The sequence below is a fragment of the Carassius gibelio genome, chromosome B2 (assembly GCF_023724105.1).
Source record: "Carassius gibelio isolate Cgi1373 ecotype wild population from Czech Republic chromosome B2, carGib1.2-hapl.c, whole genome shotgun sequence".
NCBI lineage: Eukaryota > Metazoa > Chordata > Actinopteri > Cypriniformes > Cyprinidae > Carassius > Carassius gibelio.
In genome coordinates this window covers 12,821,176-12,842,516 of record NC_068397.1, presented here as the reverse complement: position 1 = coordinate 12,842,516, position 21,341 = coordinate 12,821,176, and the positions used below count along the sequence as shown (strand labels likewise).

General features: G+C 42.1%; 1 long non-coding RNA gene across 1 annotated transcript in view; it reads left to right on the top strand.

Moving 5' to 3' along the window:
• The first annotated feature begins 17,961 nt into the window (after positions 1-17,961).
• LOC127951034 (uncharacterized) overlaps positions 17,962-21,341 on the top strand; it is a 198,204-nt gene continuing 194,824 nt past the window's right edge. The window contains exon 1 of the long non-coding RNA XR_008152574.1: positions 17,962-18,101. This is a non-coding gene — a long non-coding RNA (uncharacterized LOC127951034). The remainder of the gene's footprint in view (positions 18,102-21,341) is intronic.

Here is a 21,341-nt window from a genome sequence, read left to right as displayed (position 1 = left end):
CTACAACAGCTAACATATTTGTCCATTCTAATGCTCAATTTTACCAAACGAATGGCTGTTGATGACTACTTCAATTGAATTCTGCCAGAAGTGCACGCTTGTAAATGCTTGTTAAATGCATAAAGTTATGTACAGCATACAGGTCTGCTTATTATATATATATTTTTTTACATTTTTTAAGAATGTAAAAACTAAAATGAATTGTAAAACTGAAAGTTTTTTTTTAATTGTGTCCAGCATGGTGTGCCACATTTGAATTCATGATGGACCACGGGTGGAGAACCACTGGTTTAGAGGATGAAGTCTCCTTTTTCCATCTGCCACCATTGATCCCGGCTTGTACTGAGATACTTGTGTCTTCGTCAACACCATGTTCACCTACTTCAGAATTACCTTTGTCTTTATCATAATGCTCAGCTCAGAATTGCCTGTGTCTTCATTGCTAATCCCACTCATGTAACAAATGCCTGTGTCTTCGTCATCGCCAGTCGAGCCCAGCTCAGAGAATCCTGAGTCTGCAGAACACCCACCCGGCTTCCCTTTCCCACCTCCTTTTCACAATACAGCAAGTTCTTCAGCCCTGCCTCTGCTGGCTCCCTCCAGTCCCTCAACATCTCCAGTTACCCCACTCAGGTGTGTGGATCTGCCTCGGGTCCTCCAGGCTAGTGGCTCCCATATCTCTGGCTTCAACTTCTGGGCCACTCACTCCACCTTGACCAGTCAAACCACTAGATCTCTTGTTGGTCATCACCAGGGTCCCTTTGGCTGAACCTTCTGCATGACTAATCCCTCCATCAACTCCACCTTGGGCTGTCATTCTGGATGGGGTCTGGATACCTGGTTGGCTACTCCACCTAACCAATCTATGATGGATCCTGACATTTTCAGTTCCTCCCTATATCCTGCCACCATTGGCTCCTCCCTGGTTTCTGCCACCATCTGCTCCACTTGGGTTCCTCCTTTTTGCCAGTTTCCTACTCTTCACCAGCCCTGCATCTACCTCCTGTACCACCTCAGATTTTCTACTGGCACGAAGCCGCACGTTCCCAGAGGGGGGGGGTGTTTTGTTACAGTTATGTTTAGTTCGGTCTCTTTTGGTTGCAATTTCATTGACTTATAGTTTGTTCATTGTCAGTTTCCTTTTCCCTTTGTCTTAGTTTCCCAAAACTAATCTTGGTTTCTATGGACATTAATTAAATGATCACAGGTGTTCATTATTAGTTCTAAATCAATGTTTAAGTTCCTCCTTTTGCACACTTCATTCAGTGTATGTGTGCACACTATTTTGCTGGCTTTTTGGATCTGTTCGTGAGATTTAATAAATAAATTTTTATTTTGGACTGATTTCATCGTATTAATTTGACCCAAATCGTGACACCCTCAACATCAATTAAAAGTATTTCAATATTTTTTTTTTTATAAAAAATATAAAGACCAAAACTGTCACGGAGGCATCAGTAACACCTGCCACACCATCAGAGTCCAATCACCCGACTCCGCCCATCCGCTCATTATCACCAGATTACTGAAGTCACCACACCTGCACCCGCTCATCACTGCCACTTCTTAAGCCCACAGTTCCTTTCACTCTCTGTCTGGTCTCATCTGAGAAACACCGACTCTACTCCCTGAGCTACTCTAGGAAATATCTGAATACCTTACCGTCTGATCCTCCAGCTTACCTGCCACCATCTGTCCTCCGTGTTCTGTCAGTTCCTCCTGTGTCCACCCTTCATCTGTACAGCAAGTATCCTCAAGTCATCATATTAACATCCCACTCAGCTCAACCATTCCTCTGCAAGATTGCGTAATACCATCTTCTGTCTCCATTATCCCAATAAACATCTACTTACCTGTATACCCTGTTGTCTCTCTCTTCTGTCCGTGACAGAAGACCAGACCAACAGTATGCAAAGAGCCGCTGGATTGGAAGAGGACCCTCCACCGTTGACCGTGAGTGAGTATGCTTTACGTTTCCGCACTCTAGCCGCCAACTGTGGATGGAATGAAACTGCGCTTATCACCTGCTTTCGTCAAGGATTGAATCCTACCATCCGCCATCAAGTGGCAGTTTATGATGATGTCATCGGCTTAGAGAACTTCATTCAGCGTACCATTCGCATCTCTCAACGTCTCACCGCCTGTGCTCTGGACCAATCCGCTGTGCAACCTCTGCCTCCCACACCATCTATAAACCTTCCAGCACCTGAGCCCATGCAAATTGACTCATACCATCTCACTGCAGTAGAACGTCAACGACGCATTCACAATGGCCTCTGCCTCTACTGTGGTTCCGAAGGACATCTCCTTTTGCAGTGCCCAGTGCGACCACCACACCCAGCGGTGAGTACAATCCAGATTCCTCCTGTGATATCACCATTATCCCGTACTTCAGTCATGCTAGTGACCCGTTCCCACTCCGTTTTAGCGTATGCCCTCATTGACACCGGCTCCTCAGGGAACTTCATCTCCCACGAACTCCTCAAGAAGCTCAATCTCCCGAGGAGAAGGATCACGAAGAAGTTAGAGATCCACACCATCTTGGGTAAACCGCTGGGCCGTGGTCAAATCTGTCATCAATCCCCCATAATATCACTACGCATTGGGTGTCTTCATCGGGAGGAGATTTCATTTCTGGTGCTGGAAGCGTCCACCGTGGATATCATCCTGGGATGCCCGTGGATGTCCGAACACTCCCCGCAAGTCAACTGGACCACTGGGGAAATTACGCAATGGGGTGAATCCTGCTCTTTATCCTGTCTGCTACCCGTCATCAAGATCTGTCGTCAGAAACCTGTTCCTGATGATTCCCCCTCTTCCTCTCATCTTCACCTTAACTCCACGTTGATCGAAAGTCCAGAATCCAGCCATCCAACAGAGATCCCCCTTGAGTACCGGGCGATCCAGGAAGTGTTCAGCAAACAATGAGCGACACAGTTACCACCTCATCGGCCATGGGACTGTGCCATTGACCTGCTGCCTGGAGCCACACTACCCAAGGGCCGGATCTACCCACTGTCCATCCCGGAGCAGAAGGCCATGGATGAGTATATCAAGGAAGCCTTACAACAGCGGTTCATTCGACCTTCCACTTCCCCTGCTGCATCCAGCTTTTTCTTTGTGGGAAAGAAGGACGGAGGCTTGAGGCCGTGCATTGACTACCGTGCACTCAACGAACAAACGGTCAAATTCCGCTATCCCCTTCCTCTGGTCCCAACCGCTCTGGAACAACTACGTGGAGCCAAAATCTTCACCAAACTGGATCTCAGAAGTGCATACAATCTCATACGCATCCGAAGAGGCGATGAGTGGAAAACGGCTTTCATTACTCCATCAGGCCACTATGAATATCTTGTTATGCCGTATGGGCTGTCCAACTCTCCATCAGTATTTCAAGCCTTCATGAATGAAGTGTTCCGTGAGTTTCTGCATCAATTCGTGATCGTTTATATTGATGACATCTTAATCTTCTCCAAGAGCTTAACTGAACACCACCACCATGTCTGTCAAGTCCTGCAAAAACTCAGAGATCATCAGTTGTTCCTGAAGTTGGAAAAGTGTGAGTTCCACCGTACCACTGTTCACTTCCTCGGCTATGTCATCAGCCCACAAGGAATCCAAATGGACCAGAGGAAGGTGGACACCATCAAGAACTGGTCACAACCCACCACCGTCAAAGACCTCCAGAGATTCTTAGGATTTGCAAACTTCTACCGTCGTTTTATTCATCAATACAGTATCATCAGTTCACCACTCACCTCTCTCCTCAAGGATCGGCCCAAGTCTCTGTCCTGGAACCCAGCTGCCACTCAAGCCTTCCAAAAACTGAAGAACGCCTTCTGTTCGGCTCCCATCCTGGTCCATCCCAATCCGGACCTCCCCTTCGTGGTCGAAGTGGATGCCTCGTCGACTGGGGTGGGAGCTATTCTATCACAACAGCAGGGGAAGCCTCCAGTACTCCGTCCATGTGCCTTCTATTCCAAGAAACTGTCCCCGGCGGAGCGTAATTACGGCATCGGTAATCGGAAACTTCTGGCTATCAAGATGGCTTTCGAAGAATGGAGACACTGGCTGGAGGGAGCACACCATCAAGTCGAAGTCATTACGGACCACCGTAACCTCAAATATCATCAAGAAGCCAAACGTCTAAATCCTCGCCAAGCCCGATGGGCCCTCTTCTTCACTCGTTTCAACTTCCGAGTTACATATCGACCAGGAGGCAAGAACCTTAAAGCAGACGCTCTCTCCCGTCTTCATGCGCCTGAGCCCGAAGTACCAGCCTCCTCTCTTTCCCTGGTCCGGAGAGCCGTCAGAAGTCCCAGCGGTCAACACCTGGTTCGAAGCGAGTGAGAGGGTATGGGACTCAGCACACATCCATCTCCAGCGAGCAGTGCGAAGACACCAGAGCCAGGCCGATACCAAGAGGAGAGATACACCCCAGTACCAACCAGGTCAAAAGGTCTGGCTCACCACCAGAGACATCCGTCTTCGCCTACCTTGTCGAAAGCTGAGTCCCCGCTATATAGGTCCCTTCACCATCGAGAGGCAGGTCAACGAGGTCACCTACCGTCTTCACCTTCCCTCACACCAGCCGGATCGCACCATCATTTCATGTCTCACTGTTAAAGCCCTTCACTGACCCTCTTGTGTCTCCTTCCCCAGGACCTGATGGTGTTGACGTACCTCCTCCTCCCGAAATCGCTGTGGAAGAATCAATTCACAGTGTGCAGGACATCCTGGATTCCCGTCGGCGGGGCCGTCTCCTGGAGTATCTGGTAGACTGGGAGGGATATGGCCCCGAAGAACGCTCTTGGGTCCCTAGGGACGACATCCTGGACCCATCCCTCCTCACCCAGTTCCACAACTCCCATCCCAACCGCCCTGCGCCGAGAGGTCGAGGCCGACCCCGTCGACGGGTAACACGGGCGTCAGGAGCCGCCCGTAGAGGGGGGGGTACTGTCACGGAGGCACCAGTAACACCTGCCACACCATCAGAGTCCAATCACCCGACTCCGCCCATCCGCTCATTATCACCAGATTACTGAAGTCACCACACCTGCACCCGCTCATCACTGCCACTTCTTAAGCCCACAGTTCCTTTCACTCTCTGTCTGGTCTCGTCTGAGAAACACCGACTCTACTCCCTGAGCTACTCTAGGAAATATCTGAATACCTTACCGTCTGATCCTCCAGCTTACCTGCCACCATCTGTCCTCCGTGTTCTGTCAGTTCCTCCTGTGTCCACCCTTCATCTGTACAGCAAGTATCCTCAAGTCATCCTATTAACATCCCACTCAGCTCAACCATTCCTCTGCAAGATTGCGTAATACCATCTTCTGTCTCCATTATCCCAATAAACATCTACTTACCTGTATACCCTGTTGTCTCTCTCTTCTGTCCGTGACAAAAACCTAGTTCTAAATCAAAATGCTAAAAAAACAAGATCAAGAGAAAATCAAAGTGCCAACTGATTTTTTTTCTTATTTTATAGAAAAAAAAAACATAATTATTTTTCTCCGATCAATAACCATTGTTTTTCTAAAAAACAAATCAAGATCTATGTTGCTTCGTATAACTAATATTATAATGCATTAAAAACAATACAACAACAAAATAATATTTTAATATTGAACAGCTTTACTTTCATTTCTGAGCACAAAAGCAAGCAGCTCATCTGATTGTAAAGGAAGCAAAGCATCTGCAGATGATGATGTAGTTGCGTCTGGTCATTGTGTCAGTGTCCTTGTGCCAACCATCTTCCCTGCCATGTGATTCAGCCAGTGTGAGGGTGATGTCAGAATCCATCATTCACAGAAAAGCTCTTTGAAGCACAGAATCACAAGGCACTCATAATTAATGTTAAACAGAGATATTCTTAGTCTCACAAAAATATGATTTTATTTATAGATTAACTATTATTAAAAGCAAGCCTAAAATGGCTTACACACCTTGGAATGAAATGGCATATTGCAATGTGTATTAAACCTATACTTCCCTGAATATTAATATAAAATATTCAATATATATATATATATATATATATATATATATATATATATATATATGAATCTAAAATATTATTATAAAACAAATTAAAAGATTGTTTACTTAAACAACATAAACATTATTTGTTCATGTAAATTCATTGGCATTGAATTTAATGGTTTTGAAGTAACCAAATTAAGTAGTCTAAAACTTATTTTATATAGTTTCCTGAAGGCTTACCCTAGTTCCTCGAGGGAACGAGATGCTGCGTCGAACAACGCTTTTGGGAACGAGCTTAGCATGAGCGACTCTGAATATCGTGTGTAATCAGTCCAATAGAAGAGCGTGACGTCACAGGCGGGGTGACGTAAGCGACCAAGAAGCTATAAAAGCACGTGCTGGGCAGCAGGCGTCAGCTTCGAGTACCAGCAAGTGCCGGCAGGGGTTCCGGGGTATGGCTACGAGACGCAGCGTCTCGTTCCCTCGAGGAACTAGGGTTACATACGTAACCTAGAGACGTTCCTCTTCAGGAACTGGAGCTGCGTCGAACAACGCTTTGGGGAATGAGTACCAATGTCACCAGACTACCAAACCCCTGCCTAGTGTGTATCCAAAGAGCACAGCTTAGGACGAGAGGACAGAAGCGCCTGGATTGACTGGCATGTCTAGGCCATAGAATTTAACAAACGTAGAAGGCGTGGACCACACCGCAGCATGCAGAAGTCCAGTATGGATACACCTGCTAGGAAGGCAATACCCCGAGTAGAGTGAGCCTTGGCTCTCAACAGCAGGGGACGACCAGAGGACTCATAGGTGGCATTGATAGCCTCGACTATCCAATGACTAATAGTCTGCTTAGAAGCAGGAGAACCCCTCTTGGGGGGACCGTAGCATACAAGCAATTGGTCAGTTTTTCTCCACAGGGCAGCTCTGTGGACGTATGCGTCCAGCGCTCGAAATGGACACATACAATTTAGCTTCCGCAGCTCTCCGCAGAGAGGTGATAGCCAACAGAAAAGGAGGTATTAAGCGTAAGATGTCTGTCTGAAATATCTTGAATGGGTTCAGACGGGGGTTTGCACATTGCCTTACATTACCGTACTGGAGGTCTCAGCCTCAGCGCACTGTGGAGGAAACGTGTAACTAAGGGGTGTCTTCCCAAAGACTGGTCATTGAGAAAGGCGTGGTAGGCCGCAATGGCTGCACGTAAACCTTCAGCGTGGAGTGGGTCAACCCTGCAGAGAGCCTGGCCTGCAGAAACTCCAGAACTGTACCAACTGGGCAGTTTGCTGGGTCTAGCTGGCGGTCTCTGCACCATGAGGTGAAGAGTTTCCACCTCAGGGCATACAGTTTCCTTGTTGAGGGAGCTCTGGATTGGAGGAGGGTCTCAACAACCTCGGTTGAGAGACCAGCTGCTAATAATTGTGCCCCCTCAGGGGCCACACCCACAGCTTCCACAACTCCGGACGAGGGTGAATTCGTGCCCTGCGCCTGTGAGAGTAGGTCGATCCTGATCAGTATCTCCCATGGAGAGCCGTCGAGGAGCGAGAACAGGTCTGCGAACCATACTTGGCCCAGACAGAACGTGGCTACTATTAACAGACGGACCCCATCCCGGCGTACTCTCGCCAGAACTCTGGGACCACACAAGGATCTGGTGCGTCAGCTTGTACAAGGGGCGCGAGCGCAGACCTCCCTGGTGGTTGATGTAAGAGACCACCGATGTGTTGTCGGTGCACACCAACACATGGTGACCCCTTAAGTCTGGGAGAAATTGCTTCAGTGCACGATAAACTGCAATAATTTCTAGACAATTGATATGCCATGTTAGATGGCAACCGCTCCACAGACCACGGGCAGGGTGGCCACTCATGACTGCACCCCAGCCAGTGAGAGATGCATCCGTAGCTGGTATTACATGGCAACAAAGAGCTCCCAGCACCAGGCCCTGATTCAAGAACCAAGGATTCTTCCACGTGTCTAAGGCGCCGCGTGACCTTGTTAGTGAATTGCCCCTCGGGGAAAACCCCATGGTTTTGAGCCACCACTGTAGGGGTCTCATGTACAGCAGGCCAAGAAGTATCATGTTGGACGCAGCTGCCATCAGACCCAACAATTTCTGAAATTGTTTGACAGTAAGTGACTGGCCTTCACTGACTCTCTCGACTGAGATGAGGATTGACTCGATACGAGCAGGGGACAATCATGCCTGCATCGCGGTCGAATCCTATACTACGCCTAGATAGGTGGTTCTCTGAACTGGAGAAAGTACACTCTTCTTGGCATTCAGTCTCAAACCCAGCTCCCCCATATGTGCGAGAACGGCTATAAAATCCGGACTCCTTGTCTTGAGGAGGGACCACCTCGATGGCCTCCTTGTCAAATAGGGTTTTCACTTCCTGTTCCATAATCAGACCCTGCCTGGGGCCAACTATCGTCGGGATGACCCCGTTGAATATTGGCGGCGCATCTCCCGCCCAGATGCCCTGAGAGATCGACTAGTTCTTTGAGCAGGTCGGCTTGGTACGCCTGTAAAACCGCCATGGTGTGCAGACACGCACCAGCCTGACCTGCAGCCGTATACCCTTTGCCCACCAAAGCCGTTGTTCTGAGTGGCTTTGAGGGCAATGCCGGGGCCTTCAGAGACGATGCCGCGCCGGGAGACAGATAGCTCACAGAGTTTAATTTAGTTGTGTGGTTGCTCAGTTTTTCAAGATCAGTTTTAATCATGTAACTGTTAATAGATTTGAACAAAGAAATAAAGTGTTACTACGCACAGGCCATAATGATTGCAAATACAAAAATAAGATGAGTAAAGGAAATGCATTACTTATTAAAATCACCCTTTACTTGAACAGGTACAGTATTGTTCAAAATAATAGCAGTACAATGTGACTAACCAGAATAATCAAGGTTTTTAGTATATTTTTTATTGCTACGTGGCAAACAAGTTACCAGTAGGTTCAGTAGATTGTCAGAAAACAAACAAGACCCAGCATTCATGATATGCACGCTCTTAAGGCTGTGCAATTGGGCAATTAGTTGAAAGGGGTGTGTTCAAAAAAATAGCAGTGTCTACCTTTGACTGTACAAACTCAAAACTATTTTGTACAAACATTTTTTTTTTCTGGGATTTAGCAATCCTGTGAATCACTAAACTAATATTTAGTTGTATGACCACAGTTTTTTAAAACTGCTTGACATCTGTGTGGCATGGAGTCAACCAACTTGTGGCACCTCTCAGCTGTTATTCCACTCCATGATTCTTTAACAACATTCCACAATTCATTCACATTTCTTGGTTTTGCTTCAGAAACAGCATTTTTGATATCACCCCACAAGTTCTCAATTGGATTAAGGTCTGGAGATTGGGCTGGCCACTCCATAACATTAATTTTGTTGGTTTGGAACCAAGACTTTGCCCGTTTACTAGTGTGTTTTGGGTCATTGTCTTGTTGAAACAACCATTTCAAGGGCATGTCCTCTTCAGCATAGGGCAACATGACCTCTTCAAGTATTTTAACATATGCAAACTGATCCATGATCCCTGGTATGCGATAAATAGGCCCAACACCATAGTAGGAGAAACATGCCCATATCATGATGCTTGCACCTCCATGCTTCACTGTCTTCACTGTGTACTGTGGCTTGAATTCAGAGTTTGGGGGTCGTCTCACAAACTGCCTGTGGCCCTTGGACCCAAAAAGAACAATTTTACTCTCATCAGTCCACAAAATGTTCCTCCATTTCTCTTTAGGCCAGTTGATGTGTTCTTTGGCAAATTGTAACCTCTTCTGCACATGCCTTTTTTTTAACAGAGGGACTTTGCGGGGGATTCTTGAAAATAGATTAGCTTCACACAGACGTCTTCTAACTGTCACAGTACTTACAGGTAACTCCAGACTGTCTTTGATCATCATGGAGGTGATCATTGGCTGAGCCTTTGCCATTCTGGTTATTCTTCTATCCATTTTGATGGTTGTCTTCCGTTTTCTTCCACGTCTCTCTGGTTTTGCTCTCCATTTTAAGGCATTGGAGATCATTTTAGCTGAACAGCCTATCATTTTTTGCACCTCTTTATAGGTTTTCCCCTCTCTAATCAACTTTTTAATCAAAGTACGCTGTTCTTCTGAACAATGTCTTGAACGACCCATTTTCCTCAGCTTTCAAATGCATGTTCAACAAGTGTTGGCTTCATCCTTAAATAGGGGCCACCTGATTCACACCTGTTTCTTCACAAAACTGATGACCTCAGTGATTGAATGCCACACTGCTATTTTTTTGAACACACCCCTTTCAACTAATTCAACTAATTGCCCAATTGCACAGCCTTAAGAGCGTGCATATCATGAATGCTGGGTCTCATTTGTTTTCTGAGAATCTACTGAACCTACTGGTAACTTGTTTGCCACGTAGCAATAAAAAAATATACGAAAAACCTTGATTATTCTGGTTATTCACATTGTACTGCTATTATTTTGAACAATACTGTATATGAACACAGAAAACAGGTTAACACAACGTTTCTCATTCCATGACTAGTAAAATAATGGCAACTTACTCCGATGAACACGGTTGTCCTTGGAGTAACTGTGAGTGCTGTGTCTTCTTGTCTGACAGGTGTCAGCGTTAAGGCACAATACTGCCACCTGGGAGCTCAACCAGGTAGTGGCACTGGAGTATTTACATGTGGTGTTATCATAAGAGAATCGTTCATTTTAAATATTGCGGTTATCGCTAATACCGGCATATCGTCACACACTAAATTAGCATGATATCAATAATTGTTGCTTTGACTATCACGGTTATCATTAATGCTGGAATATCGTGACTCCCCTAATTGGAAGCATCTGTTGAAACCACCTTCCTCTTTGTACCCCCATCTGTACACCTTCCTGAAACAGGCATGAAGGTGTCCAAGGGGCCACAGCTTTGATACAGTGATGGTCTACCTTGATATAAAAGCGGCCCATACACCAAGTGTGGGACGGGACTCTGGCTTTGAGCCAAAATTGGCCACATGTGAAGAGGTCCCATGGAAATCACAAAGGAGGCGGCCGCCATGAGGCCGAGCAGTCTCTGAAAAAACCTTTAGGGGACGAGACGTTTGCCGCCAGTTGCTGAATAGTCAAGGATCGTTCAACATGTGTAAATGTTGGAAGAGGAAGTTCACTCTTTTGAGTATTTGGGTCAGCTATCAGTGATAAAACATTGGGGTACATGCTGCACCTGACCCATGGGAAAAAATTTTCCATCGCTCAGAGGCGTTCAGAGGAATGGAGGGTGAAAGCAAGCTGTTTTTGAGGGAGTTCCGTCCGAGGTGAGAACTGACCCTTTCCTCTTCCTTTCTGATGGGTAAGGACGGCTTCTGGGGCTAAGTGGTTGAAGTGACGCAGTGCTTGCAGCAACTTCTGAGCCTCTGAGAAGTGCTGTGCAAACCTGTTCACAGCAGGGCCAAAGAGGCCCTTTGGAGAGAATGGAGAATCAAGGAAGGCCATTCTCTTGGCATCCCTTATTTCAATGAGGTTCAGCTAAAGGTGGTGCTCCAACACCACCAGGCTGGACATGGTCTTGCCAATAACCAGAGCTGCTGCTTTCGTAGTGTGCAGAGCCAAATCAGTCGCTTTTCGTAGCTCTTCAAAATTATCCTGATGTTGGGCAGAATCATCCATATCACTGAGAGGTTTGGCTTGAAACACTTGTAGGACTTGTAGGTAGTCGGCTGACGATGTTCTGGTAGAAAGACTTGTCCTCCTGGGGCTCTTCCATTTTGACTCCGCCCTTTCCGGCAGGCTAATGCACCGTTGGTTTGTGCAGCTACATCAGTCTTCAGTAACAGAGTAAACAGCAGTTTACCCCATAAACAATATGAAGTGAACATTTGAAAGGGAACTAATATAATACCTGAAAACTGAAATCCGAAGTCCTATTATCATAAATAATAATTATTAACCCTGTTTTATACTTGAAAATAAGACAAAAATTTTAATCATAATTTGATTTTGCAGTGTTATTCTTGATCTATTTGCTGAACATTCAGACCTAATCAACACACTGAAATACAGGTATTTTAACAAAGAAATTTCTAAACGTGTATTTGAAATCTGAAAGTAGTTAGTTCAAATGTTATATAACACTAAATACTAAACATGACATGATGGTTGCAAAGCAGAGTATGTGAGTGAAGTGGAGTGGCAACAATTTCCCCTCCGCACTCTGAGCATTTAATAATCACCCCACTCCACTTCGGGTTCACCATTTCCCGCTCCTTGCTCCATTCCTCGCTCTCTGATATCAGAAACACCACTCCCCCTTAGCTCTACGGCTAGAATATTTCAGTATATTTGAAATATTCTGTTCATAACATTTATTAAAATGTATATGAAAACATATGTTCATATTTCGCACTCATTACCCTAACCCTAACTGTTTCTGGAGCTTATATTGTTTTCAGCACATCCACCAGATTAACACCAGCCCTGACAAACGATTGCACTGTTTTTCAAAGCTATATTATGTCAGAATATGCCATTCACAGCTGTTTTTCAGTTATTATGAAGTCCAAAATAATCTTTATTTTCAACAAAAATAAAGGGGCTTACAGATGCTGAGTATATCCATTCTTAAACTGAACTCTTAATGCTGCAACAAAGAGTTTGGTTTGTTTCTTCTGCTCTGACTGCCAATTTTCTGCAGTGCCAGCCATATACCTTGGTACACCTTGACAGTAACATTTTTTTTAAGTGTGTTGGGTCATTGTAAGAGGCTTACCATTCACACAACTGCCTTTCACAAATAAGTTTGCCTATATAAATGAATAGTTCACCCAAAAATGAAATCTGTCAGTGTCACTTAACCTCATGTCTTTCTCAACCTGTATGATTTATTTCATTGAGTACAACTTCAGTAATTAAATTAAATAAAATTCAGTCATTCAATACTAATCGTATGGAGCCCCACACATGACATGCAGGAAAAAATAGTAGGCTAAATCGTGTGCACGATTTACTAATTCGTTCCCTCAATGTACTTAAACGTGCACACGATTACACTATTATTTATTTTTTCTTGCATGTCATGCGGGGCTCCATATAATCAAGTTCAAGTGGTGGTTTATTTGTGAATAAATTGCAATTTATGAGTCAATCTTCTCTTTGTTTCAGTTGATCTGATTCACAAAACTATTCTAAATGATTTGTTCACTAATCAAACAGATCTGTTTTTCTAACTCACAATTTCTAGTAAAATATGTATTCATTATTAAAATGTCCATGGTATTTTAAGATTTGGTGTTTTAAGATTTAAGATCTAGTTAGTCTGATTATTAAAAAATATATTACATAACTAAGTACATGTCTTTATTTGCAGGACATTAATGCACAAACATCATGATTTGATTTTACACCTGCGTTCTTGGCACGCTAGCAAATCAGCAGGACTTCCGCTGTTTCAAGTTTCAAAGAGGCTTTAGTGTGTCACCAATAATACAGCCTTTGAAATTCAAGGGGCCTTGCACAAACTGAGCCCTATATGAATAAACAAGCACCATCTTACGTAACACAGCCAAATGTTGGAAGGACTAATTATTGTAGCACCTCACAATAGGGATTTGAATGGCATTTCATGGTGTCACACTCAGTTTGGAAATCTCACTCATAATGTCTTGAGGTCTTTAGCCTTCCCAGTGCTCATACAACATGCTCATACAGTCCATTGTGAGTAAATCCAAGCCGTGTTCTTTAGGAGAGCTTAGGAGAGACTTGGTAGACTTCTGACTGGATATTAGGAGACTGTAGCTTAGAGCTATGGATCTGAACGAGTACATAAACTTCTTATTATTATTCTCTTCTTATTCTAAAGAGTAATGATATTGCCTTTAACGTGGCAACCTGCATGTCCAACTTTTGTTCTGAGAAAAGTGAATTCTTCTCTATTCTCTTTTTTTGAACCCTGTACTTACCTTAGTTTCTCACAGTGTCATATTTTTACTGGACGGCATCCTGATTTTAAAAATGTCTCAATAGGCTGTGGTCTTTTCCATTTCGCTGCAACGTTTTTGTAAATCTTTGTAAATGTATGTAAATGGTCCCTGGCAATTTCATATTTGATATGTATATATATATATATATATATATATATATATATATATATATATATATATATATATATATATATATATATATATATATATATATATATATAATATAAATGAAAACATATTTTCCATCTAAAACAATTAATTATTATATAAATAATCCTGTTCAATCCAACAGCCATTCATACAACAATGTAAAAAAGCTACAATTAATACATGACCATGGCAAGGCAGTTTTTGGATATATTGTGCCTTTAATTTTTTAATGTCATGAATCACAGGAAGCATTTGTACTGCATGTGTCCTTCAAGTGGAGTTGGAAATATCATAATTACGAGTTTGGTTACATTTATTCCAAGTGTATTAATGACCAAGCCAAGACACATTTACATGTTGGAAACCTGGATACTAGTTTGAAAATGAGTTAGAAGGGCCTGTCAATTTGAAACATTGTATATATATATATATATATATATATATATACACACACACTCCCACTCAGAAGTTTGGGATCAGTACGGTATTTTTTTCCCCTGATAAACACAAAAATGTATCCCTTTTAAAAAGTCTTCACTATGGAAGTCTTCACACAGAGACTATTAAAAGTCAAAGTGTTTCAATATCAGCTTAATAGTACATGTACAGCTAGTTTTTTAAACATAATGTGAGAGTAATAAGGAATTATGCTGCATAAGCTTCGAAAAAGACTCATTAAAAGCTCAGTGTAACAAAGTAAGTTAAAGAGCATTGGTTTGCATTGTGATCATCCAGATTGTGGCTAAATGTAACACAAGCACACAAAAACCCAGTTCTAGCGAGCAGTGTTTGTGTTCCCTCAACACAACTGACCAGCTCAAAGCTTATTCATGGCCCTCATCTAAATGGCTTTACAACAAACTTTGAGCAATGAAATAGCCATTGTTCACACTGAACAAGAATTACAATTAAGACCAGTCAGCCTGATCAACAAAACTTCTAGAATAGGAAGAAGGGCTTTTGATGGGTCCTCGTGGTCCATTAGGAATAGTGATAGCCTCATCAGCAATGGCCTGGGCTCAAATAACATGGAAAAGGCAGCAGCCTGCCAGCATTTGAATTAGGACCCATCTGAGGCACAATTCAGTTCAACCATTGACCACATAATGCTGCACTGGATGACCGACAATGTTCCCACAGAACAGATGCCTACCTGTGGCAAAGGTAAATGTTCCAGTTCATCCAGGGGGACCTGTGCGCTTAAAAAAGACTAGCAGATTCTGTGGGAACCAAGTACAGACAAAAGGAATTGAGAAGGTCTAGTCTGGTCATGCTACCTCAACAGGCAATGGTCTGTTAGGAACAGTTGTCATAGGACCATGTACACAACAAGTATGTCTCGGTGGGAATAATGTGATAGTGAATCCGTTGAACACAAGGGAATTATCACAGCACAATGTCAAGAGGAAACAAAGACACTTATACCGTGGGCTCTTCTGCGATGAGGGAAAGACCTTTCTCTCACACAATAATTATCCCACATCTCATCTCATTCTCCTGCCAAGCTCTCACTTCCCTTCAGAGAAGCACTCAATCATGTATAAAGTACTTAATCATGCATAGCCTGTTCTCAAAAAAATGTTTTATTGATCGTTTCAAAAGCCTTCAATAAACTTTAAATAGGGCTAAATTTAAATGTTAGCTAATGCCAGTACACCTTTGTAAAAAAAAGTGCACTGTAGCATGCTAAAAATAGTACTTATTTATGGAATAATATTCTTTAATATATTATTCTTTAAAAGTTTGAACAGAATGTAATGTAATGTTTTTTTTCTGGGGATGATGAATTAAACAAATCTATATTCAATTAAATTATTTGAACTTAAGAGTGTTTTTGATCTGGTTAAGTAGGAATTAAATACCTCTTAATATGGAATTTCATAATTACATTTATTGTCTTTGAAATGTGGTTGAAGTGCATTGCATGCCAAATTTACGAAAAGCATTTCTAGGAAAATAAAAATGCACTTTAATGTAATTTCTATTGAAACATGCATGACATACATTATATTTGTAAATCAAAAATGAAATAATATAAAATAAGTGTGTTTTTTGGAGCAGGTCAAACGATTAAAACATAATCATTTGAAATGTAGAAACTTTAAATTTTACCGTTACAAACTGCACTTTTAAGTGTACTTCAGTGTTTTGAGAATGAGAGAAATCATGAAAGTGTACTCTAATTAAGACAGTGGCCCCAATTGGATTTTTACATATTTGAGAGTTAATTACATTTTTTAAAATGTACTTTCAAGTAGACTAAAAGTGCACATTCAATACAATTAAGCATGATCATTCTACACAAGCCTGTGCAGTGTTTTCACAAATGAAAGCCTTTTCAATGCTTATCCAAAAGACAGTGGCGGACTGGGACCAAAAAGTGGCCCTGGACTTTCCCCACCGGGAAAAGTCCCAGTGCTCCAGATGGCCAGTCCACCCCTGCCAAAAAATTCAGTCTTGCATTAAGGCACAACTAAGTTGTAAACAGACTAGAAACTAGAGTAAGCAATCACTCTAGTTATTGTTTATCACGCATAAGATCCTCTTCAGGCTCTGATACTATCTTTACGAAAAATAAAGCCTCAACAAGTGTTGACATTTCCCAACACCACAGCAGTAATGACTTTATGAACTACTTTACTTCTAAAATCGATACTATTAGAGATAAAATTGCAACCATTCAGCCGTCAGCTACAGTATCACATCAGACAGTGCACTATAGACCCCCTGAGGAACAGTTCCACTCATTATCTACTATAGGAGAGGAAGAATTGTATAAATTTCTTAAATCATCTAAACCAACAACATGTATGTTAGACCCTATACCATCTAAGCTCCTAAAAGAGGTGCTTCCAGAAGTCATAGATCCTCTTCTGACTATTATAAATTCCTCATTGTCATTAGGATATGTCCCCAAAACCTTCAAACTGGCTGTTATTAAGCCTCTCATCAACAAAACACAACTTGACCCCAAAGAACTAGTTAATTATAGACCAATCTCGAATCTCCCTTTTCTGTCCAAGATACTAGAAAAGGTGGTGTCCTCACAATTATATTCCTTCTTAGAGAAATATGGTATATGGTATGGATCTTAGTGCTACGTTTGACACAATTGACCACAACATAAAAAACTGGATGACGAGTAATTTCTTACTGCTAAATTCTGAAAAAAACAGAGGTGTTAATTATAGGACCTAAAAACTCTGCTTGTAATAACCTAGAACAGAGTTCTTATTGGAACCAGGAAGTATGACCATATTAGCCCGGTCCTGTCATCGCTGCACTGGCTCCCTATTAAACATCGTATAGATTTTAAAATATTGCTTATTACTTATAAAGCCTCGAATGGTTTAGCACCTCAGTATTTGAATGAACTCCTTTTACATTATACTCCTCTACGTCCGCTACGTTCTCAAAACACAGGCAATTTGATAATACCTAGAATATCAAAATAAACTGCGGGCGGCAGATCCTTTTCCTATTTGGCGCCTAAACTCTGGAATAACCTATCTAACAGTGTTCGGGAGGCAGACACACTCTTGCAGTTTAAATCTAGATTAAAGACCCATCTCTTTAGCCTGGCATACAAATAACATACTAATATTCTTTTAATATCCAAATCCGTTAAAGGATTTTTAGGCTGCATTAATTAGGTAAACCGGAACCGGGAACACTTATTCCAAGGTCACCGTGGCCACCAGATCCAGTCTGTATCCAGATCAGAGGGTCACTGCAGTCACCCGGATCCAGTATGTATCCAGACCAGATGGTGGATCAGCACATAGAAAGGACCTTTACTGCCCTGAAAGACAGCAAAGACCAGATCCCCTGTAAATAACTTGTCTCAGAGGAGCACCAGGACAAGATCACAGGAAACAGATGATTCTTCTGCACAATCTGACTTTGCTGCAGCCTGGAATTGAACTACTGGTTTCGTCTGGTCAGAGGAGAACTGGCCCCCCGACTGAGCCTGGTTTCTCCCAAGGTTTTTTTCTCCATTCTGTCACCGATGCTGTTTCGGTTCCTTGCCGCTGTCGCCTCTGGCTTGCTTAGTTGGGGTCACTTCATCTACAGCGATATCATTGACTTGATTGCAAATAAATGCACAGACACTATTTAAAGGGGGGGGTGAAATGCTCGTTTTCACTCAATATCATGTTAATCTTGAGTACCTATAGAGTAGTACTGCATCCTTCATAACTCCAAAAAGTCTTTAGTTTTATTATATTCATAAGAGAAAAATTGTCTGTACCGATTTTTCCCGGAAAAACACGCCCGGCTGGAGGCGTGACGTATGGGCGGAGCTAAAGAATCACGAGCGCCAGTAGGCTTTTGAGTTGAGAGCGTCTGTAAGCTGTGACACCGTGAGGACAAAACCAACCAAAACAAACCATGGCTAACAGTCAGATTCAGCGTATATTTAAGATCCAGAATCAGATCCAGAGGCTGAAATTTAACAAGAGCAGCATCAGCAACGACGTCTCTATGTGGTATGTACTGAAACTGTATATATTTGCTTAGCGTTTTTGGAAAATGACTAAGTTCCACTTTGTCGTCTTTTTTTTTTTTTTTTTAAGCTGTACATGTGGAAAGTGCAGTTTGATGACAACATCGCATGTTGTTTACTTGATGTGCCTACGCGCCGATAGCTAAGTTAACAACACAGAGATATTTGAAGCAGTTTTACTCACCGCCTGTGGTTCCAACACACGATCGTGACCCATTTTCGTTGGGACTGCATTATCCTTAAGAAATAAACGATGTGCAAATCCGGCGTCAAACTGGACCTTCTTTGTAAAACAAGCATTTTCGAAATGCAGGGGAACAAACACAAACACTTGCACAACTCCGTTGATGCTCTGTAAAAATAAACTCCATCCACTGGTCCCTTAATGCTGTTTCTCTTTTGGTAATCTGTGCAGGGTTGTCTTGCCCTGGCAACCAAAAAAACACTTCTTTTGTGACATTTTGCGACGCTCTCACTCTGATCAGTGAAGTCTGTTGTGCTCTCAGTGCTCTGCTATACGGGAGCGCGCGCTCTTCCGGCAGAAGTGCCCTTAGGACCCATATAAGGAAATTCCGCTCCATCTAACGTCACACAGAGCCATACTCGAAAAAAACTTTCCGAAACTTGTGACAAACCGGAAGGAGTATTTTTGGAACAGAAATACTCCTTCAAACGTACAACTTAATTTTTGAAACTTTGTCCATGTTTAGCATGGGAATCCAACTCTTTAACAGTGTAAAAAACTCAGTATGCATGAAATAGCATTTCACCCCCCCCCTTTAAACTGAAAAGAGATGACATCACTGAATTCAATGATGAACTGCCTTCAACTATCATTTTGCATTATTGACACACTGTTTTCCTAATGAATGTTGTTCAGTTGCTTTGACGCAATGTATTTTGTTTAAAGTGCTATATAAATAAAGGTGACTTGACTTGACTTGACTATACAGAGACCATAAATGCTATCATTCTTAGCTACTGGAGGGTAATCCATGTGTGTGTGTGTGTTAAAACTCTAATGCTTTAATATTACTTTTCACTGTGTGCTGTTCTTCACATGTACCCTCTAACAAACCAAGCAGCTCACCCAAAAGTCATCCCTAATGATGCATCTGTTTATATAACTAACCTCTGGCTAAAAGATTCAAAATCTACGAAGCTCTCACAGTCAAGGCAACTGTCCACTTTCAGGTGATGCAGCTGTCTTTATGGCAGGCCTTCTGATAAAACAAGGTCATAAACATGGTCTGTATTATGATCAAGACAGAGTGTACTGGAGTAATCCATGTCAACAAGGCATTTATCGCTCATAAAATCGCTCTAAAGCAATTGCCTTGAACAAGGCAAAGAAAGACAGTCTCCATATCAAGAACTCTTAGTCCTTTCACTTTAATTGGACTCAGGGAATGAGTGTTCCTTCTCAAGTGAATTGTCTCTTTTCCCTCGGGCATCCAGTGTCTGTGAATGCTGCACAGGGCCTAATACAGGATGAGCGGTGAGGTCTGTCACCAATCACTTACTTTCATGCATTAACAGAGAACAAAACCGAGTTCCCCAGTACCTCATGCTTCAAAATTGTATATTTTAAAAGAAAATTAGCATTTGTCTTTATTTTAGTTCAACCCTAGAACCATAATGTTTTTCCTATTTTAGTGAACACATCTTGTTTTCCTATATTAATGAACAAATCCATATATCCATATAAAATCATAATGCCATAATTCTCCAAGACCTTTTTAATGTCTTATAAGTTAAAATGCCTGTTTTTAATCCCTTATATCTTATGATCCATATGTTCACCCTGTTATTATCATTGTGTATATTAAACAATTCATCCATAAATATGGTGAAATATAATCACTGAATTCTCTTTCTGAGAATCACCTTGCGGGTTTGCATACTTCAACACCTAGTAATTTTAAATTAACCATAAAACTATTAACCTTGTTACACTTAGGATGGTGTAATCATATCTTAAAATTTATTGATAAGATGTTAAATAGCTCAATGAAAAGCATAAAGAATTAAATACCTGGTAGAATAAAATCTAACATAAATTCACCTAAATGAACAGAAAAATCATCCACGTTTAATGTGCATCAAGATTCTAGAAACATTTCATTTCATACTGTACTTGAAAATACATAGATACATACATACAAAAAATCGAGAGATTTTTTTATTTTCTTTTTCAGTCTGAACCTGTTTAAATGATCAGCAGAACTTGGTATCCTTCCTCTTTTCCTGTGCTAATGGAAACAGACAGTTCCTGAATTACACTTTTTGTGGGTCACACTTTTTCATAGGAGGTGTTTCATACAGTATGTTCTTTTCTAGGCCTACAGCCTTCATCAAAAGACACAGTCTAACAATCTATTTTATTGCAGCAGCTGACTGCTGGCCGATGTGTTCAAACTGAAACACATCAGAACAGCAAAACACAGAAGAACTTTGAGCTGGAAGAGAAAGCACAAGACAGTTATGAGTTTATTAGGAAGCACTTTCAGTGGCTGTGCATCAGAATTGCCCTGACATCAGTTTCCAGACACAATAAAATATACAACAGCATGAATGAACTGCATGACAGTGCTGTGAAAAGAGATACTGTGTGGGTTGATGAGTAATGCCAAATTGGTTAAAGATTTTTTGACCTGTTCAATGGTTATATATTATATTGAGCACTTTTAAAAGAATTTGTCACATCACTTTGTCGTC